Below are 6,000 nucleotides of genomic sequence, written 5' to 3'. Positions count from 1 at the left end.
AAATGGTACACCCACACAGACAGTGAGGTGAAGAAGGAACAACAACGCCTCTTCAACCTCAGGAGGCTGATAAATTTGACTTGGCCCCTAAAACCCTCAAACTTTTACAGATGCACAATTGAGAGTATCCTGTAGGGCTGTATCACCGCCTGGTACGGCAACTGCATGGCCCGCAACCACAGGGTTCTCCAGAGGGTGGTGTGGTCTGCCCATCGCATCACCTGGGGCAAACTACCTGCCCTCCAGGACACCTACAGCACCCGATGTCACAGGAAGGCCAAAAAGATCATCAAGGACATCAGTTGCCGTACCCCCGAGCCACGGCCTGTTCACCTCGCTATCATCCAGAAGGCGAGGTCAGTACAGGTGCATCAAAGCTGGGACCGAGAGACTGAAAAACAGCTGTATCCTTACAGTTTTAGACAGTTGTGGCTATTTGAACATAGTGTAGGCCTACCAACAAAACAAATGGCGCAAATCCCATAACATTTTCACATGGAAAAAGCTTTTGATTCCTATGATGTAGCCTACAGTAGCCTATACGTTGTGTTCATTGCAGGCCTCAATTGCATGAGACGTTTAAAAACATTTTTCCATTATGAAGGGCTTGACATGAATTATGGATTGTTTTGCTCGGTCTGTAACACCATGGGTAGTGTTGCAGCAGTATTATACAAAGCTGCGAGTTACTTAGTAAGTACTGAGTACTGTTCACAAAGACTGGTACTGGTGATGGATTGACTATCAAAGTAAAGGTCAATTACCCATTGAACAGAGCTTGAAAAAGGTAGCATTAAATCCACCGCTATATTCTACTTCTTACAGTCAGCTACAGCTTTTTAAAAGATAATCTTACAAAAAGGCATTTGACAAACTTTAAAGAACACCACAGAGGGTAAAGTAAGCTAAACAGACTTGATTACACCAGTCTTTATTGAAAATGTGCTCTCTTGGCAAGTGTGTTTTTCCATTACTTCACTTTATATTGAAACCATTTAGCATCCCAGCTTTAATCAGATGTTTTTATCAATTAATTACCATATATAAACTGTGTTAACCCCACTAGAAATGACCCATGGAGAACCACTCCTTAAGTTTCACATGCCCAGTCAGACTTTTCCCAATAGTTTATCTATGTCCTCTGAGAAGGCCAGTCTCCATATGGGAAAAAAACACACAGGAAAATGTCAGTGAAGTGATAGCCAGCACACAAACCATCTCAACTCTCATTTAGATAAGAACAACAGCTAATACTGACCAGGCACAAACCACTGGGCACTCACTGGTTGAATCAATATTGTTTCCACGTCATTTCAATGAAATTACACTGAACCAATGTGGAATAGACATTGCATTGACGTCTGTGCTCAAGGAGAATGCTGTGATTATACCAGCATCTCAAGCCATGCAAACAGAGCGGAAATGGGATTGAATTTCACAGCCCTGGTATCAGGCAGCACACACGGATGCAATCAATTGGGTATCAGCAATCCGGAACACACACTGTATGGAGTTCACACCCATACTGTTTACTCTGGTTAGAGTGGCAGGGATAAAAAATGGGAACACTTTTCTTCTCTTTGGCTTCGTAAATAAATAGCATGGCACCAACACGCACACCACATACATACACGCACACTCTCACTCTCTGTCTCTCTCTGTCTCTTGCTCTCTTCTTGGGGCCGCAAAACAACAATACTGAGGTTATGGCCTTATCTCAGCGACATCAGTGAAGAAACTCAGTGAAGAAACTCACTTGCTATGGCTTTACATCACCTGTCATTACATCGTAGGATAGTTATTTATCCACTAGAACCCAGAGAGTGTTCTTCAATGGAAGCGTCTCTAACATGTTTGTACAGTGCGGTGTCCCTCGGAGCAGTTGCCTTTGGCCGTTACTCTTCTCTATTTTTTGTTTTACAAATGATTTGCCACTGGTCTTACACAAAGCTACAATGACTATGCATGCAGATGATTCCACACTCTACATGTCAGCACCCAAAGCCAGTGAGTTCACTGACATTCTAAATACGGAGTTATAGTCAGTATCAGAATGGGTGATAAATAATAAACTGGTGTTAAATACATCTCAAACTAAAAGCATTGTTTTTTGTTCAAAACATTCTGTAAGACCTAAACCTCAACTGGAGTTGTGGATAAAGGCTGTGACCATTGAGCAAGTTGAGGAAGCTATACTCCTAGGTATAGCACTGGATGGTCAATTATCATGGTCAACTCATGTTGACAAAGTTGTTGTGAAGATGGGAAGGGGTATGTCTGTTATAAAAATATGTTCTTTGTTTTTGACACAGAAATCAACTGTACTTGTTGTTCAGACTCTGGTCTTGTCCCATCTTGATTATTGTCCGGTAATATGGTCAAGTGCTGCAAAAAAATAATAATAGCAAAGCTGCAGTTGGCTGGAAACAGAGCAGCACACCTTGCCCTTAACTGCACATACAGAACTAACATCAACAACATGCATGCCAGTTTTTCCTGCTTGAGGGTTGATGAGAGATTAACTGCATCTCTTCTAGTTTTTATGACAAATATTACTGTGATGAAAATTCCAGATTGTCTGCATAATCAAATAACATTCAGCTCAGATACCCAAACATACCCCACAAGATATGCCACTAGGGGTCTCTTCACAGTCCCCAAGTCCAAAATGAATTCACAGCAACACACTGTATTATACAGAGTCATGATCACATGGAACGCCCTTCCATCGCCAATTACTCAAGCAAACCGCAAAATGACCTTAAACAACAGATTAAAAAACATCTCATGGAACGGCTGGAACTGTGATGGGACACCCACACCCACAAACACATGCAGACACACTCTAACACATTTTTTTGTTGTTGTATTGTTTGTATTATTTCTTAGTTGTAGTGTTTCTATATCGTATTTAAAATTTCTGTGACTGTCCTTGTCTGTCAGTGTTTTGTTACTTGTCATGTTTTGTGTTTCTTGTGGACCCCAGGAAGAGTAGCTGCTGTTTCTGCAAAAGCTAATCCAAATAAATAAACAAACTAACATCAGCACGGGGACTTTGTTACAACTTTTCAACTCTTAAGAGGCTAATCCGCTGTCTGAAAATAATACCCAACTCTCTCTGGCTGTTCAGTTATCCTGTCCTTTCAGGATGGCCTCTATGTAAGGCTATAATACACTGTCCTCTCATTGTGAATTGTGGAATACATGTTATCTTAGTCAATGGGAAAGTGGAAAGGAAGAAAACATATCTTAAACGTGTTGGGCAACCATTTGCATACATCCAGTGCACCCATTTTCTATTTGTTCATTACACAAGGCGTGAGGCTTTTACTCATGAAGTGGGTATTTATGTCAAGGTGACACATTGGCTAAGTAACAACTCAGAGTAATGACAGAGGGCTGAGTCACAGGATGTGTTTAATGCTCTCTCATTGGAAATAACCCAAATACATTTCCTGCATATGCTGTTCACATATTTTGGTCACACTTTATTTGGACAGTCCCATATAGATGATCTACAGATGGTCATACTATCAACAAACTATCTGTTGATAAGCAACTGCTTGCTAAGGTTAGGGTTAGATTTAGAATAAGGGTTAGGGTAAGGGTTAGGGTGAGGGTTAGGTTAAGGTTTGGGGCTAAGGTTTCCACACACTTAACGTGCGTAGATCTATGCGCGTGCATGCGCTGGGTGGAGTCAGTTTTTGTCAAAACGTGCACGTTTTGGTAACATAATACTTCATGATCCCGATTCTCAAATAGTAACATTCACAAGGGGGCGAGGTTTTCTTGTTGTCTTCTCATTTGTTGTATTCTTCCTTGTTGTATTCCCTTGCTAGCAAGTTGGCTAAACACTGCAAGCCAGCTAGCCTTTCCCCATGTGAAATAATCACATTTATAATGAAATAATACGCCTTGGCAAATATTCTTATCCTTGCCAGTGTAACCTACAACATTATCCCAATTTGATATGCTGCTTCAATGTATTTGCTCCTATATGAAGTAAATATAGAATGTCATAATTTCTTTGTCACAGAGAGAAAAAAAAGCATAAGGCTATCTGTTTTTAGGTTTCCGAATAGCCTAGAATAACGTCATCATTTCTAAACAAAATACCTTTTGGGGGATTCTAATGAGGCTACAATGTTACAGCCACCGTCTCTTAAGACCGAAAAGAGCTTCTGGATATCAGGACAGCGATTACTCACCTCGTACTGGACAAAGATGTTTTCTTTAACGAGTCAGACACAAAGTATTTACTTCAGACACCAGACAAGGCCAGAGTCCCCATTATTTGCTTGACGAACCGATGGAGATATCGGGGACGTAGGTCGGGGTGCCTTGTAAGGATCTGACGGTGAGTGGTACTCCGCCTCTACCATAAGTCCTATTAACCAACGTGCAATCATTGGATAATGAAATGGATGAGCTCCGACTAACCTACAGGACATAAAAAACTGGAATATCTTATGTTTCACAAAGTCGAGGCTGAACGACAACATGGATAACACACAGCTGGCTAGGTTTTCCGTGCATCGGCAAGATAGAACAGCTGCGTCCGGTAAGACAAGGGGTGGTGTTCTGTGTCTATTTGTAAATAACAGCTGGTACACAAAATCTAATATTAAGGAAGTCTCAAGGTTTTGCTCGCCTGAGGTAGAGTATCTCATGATAAGCTGTAGACCACACTATTTACCAAGAGAGTTTTCATCTATATTTTTCGTAGCTGTCTATTTACCACCACAAACTGATTCTGGCACTAAGACCACACTCAATGAGCTGATAAGGCCATAAGCAAACAAGAAAATGCACATCCAGAGGTGGCACTCCTAGTGGCCGGGGACTTTAATGCAGGAAACTTAAATCTGTTTTACCTAATTTGAACCAGCATATTACATGTGCAACCAGAGGGAAAAAAACTCTTGAGCAATTTTACTCCACACAGAGACGCTTGCAAAGCACTCCCTCCATTTGGTAAATCTGACCATAAGTCTATCCTCCTGATTCCTGCTTACAAGCAAAAACTAAAGCAGGAAGTACCAGTGACTCACTCAATACGGAAGTGGTCAGATGATGAAGATGCTAAGCTACCCGACTGTTTCGCTAGCACAGACTGGAATACGTTCCGAGATTCTTCCGATGGCACATCAGTCACTGGCTTCATCAATAAGTGCATCGATGACGTCATCCCCACAGTGACCGTACATACATACCCCAACCAGGAGCCAGGGATTACAGGCAACAGCCGCACTGAGCACTGGGTAGAGCTGCCGCTTTGAAGGAGCGGGACTCTAACCCAGACATTAATAAAAAAATCCTGCTATGCCCTCCGACGAACCATCAAACAGGCAAAGCGTCAATACAGGACTAAGATTGAATCATACTACACCGGCTCCGACTCTCGTCGGATGTGGCAGGGCTTGCAGATTAATACGGACTATAAAGGGAAGCACAGACGCGAGCTGCCCAGTGACATGAGCCTACCGACGAGCTAAATTATTTCTATGCTTGATTCGAGGCAAGCAACACTGAAGCATGCATGACAGCACCAGCTGTTCCGGATGACTGTGTCATCACGCTCTCTGTAGCTGATCTTTAAACAGGACAACATTCACAAGGCCGCAGGGCCAGACGGATTACCAGGACGTGTACTCAGAGCACGTGCTGACCAACTGGCAAGTGTCTTCACTGACATTTTTAACCTCTCCCTGACTGAGTCTGTAATACCAACATATTTCAAGCAGACCACCATAGTCCCTATGTTCAAGAACACCAAGGTAACCGGTCTAAATTAATATTGCCCTGTAGCATTCACGTTGTTAGCCATGAAGTGCTTCGAAAGGCTGATCATTGCTCACATCAACACCATTAACCCAGAAACCCTAGACCCCCTCCAATTTGCATACCGCCCCAACAGATCCACAGATGATGCAATCGCTTTTGCACTCCACACTGCCTTTTCCCACCTGGACAAAAGGAACACCTATGTGAGAATGCTAT

This window comes from Salmo trutta, chromosome 17 (assembly GCF_901001165.1).
Source record: "Salmo trutta chromosome 17, fSalTru1.1, whole genome shotgun sequence".
Taxonomy (NCBI): domain Eukaryota; kingdom Metazoa; phylum Chordata; class Actinopteri; order Salmoniformes; family Salmonidae; genus Salmo; species Salmo trutta.
Note: the sequence above shows the minus strand (reverse complement) of the source record.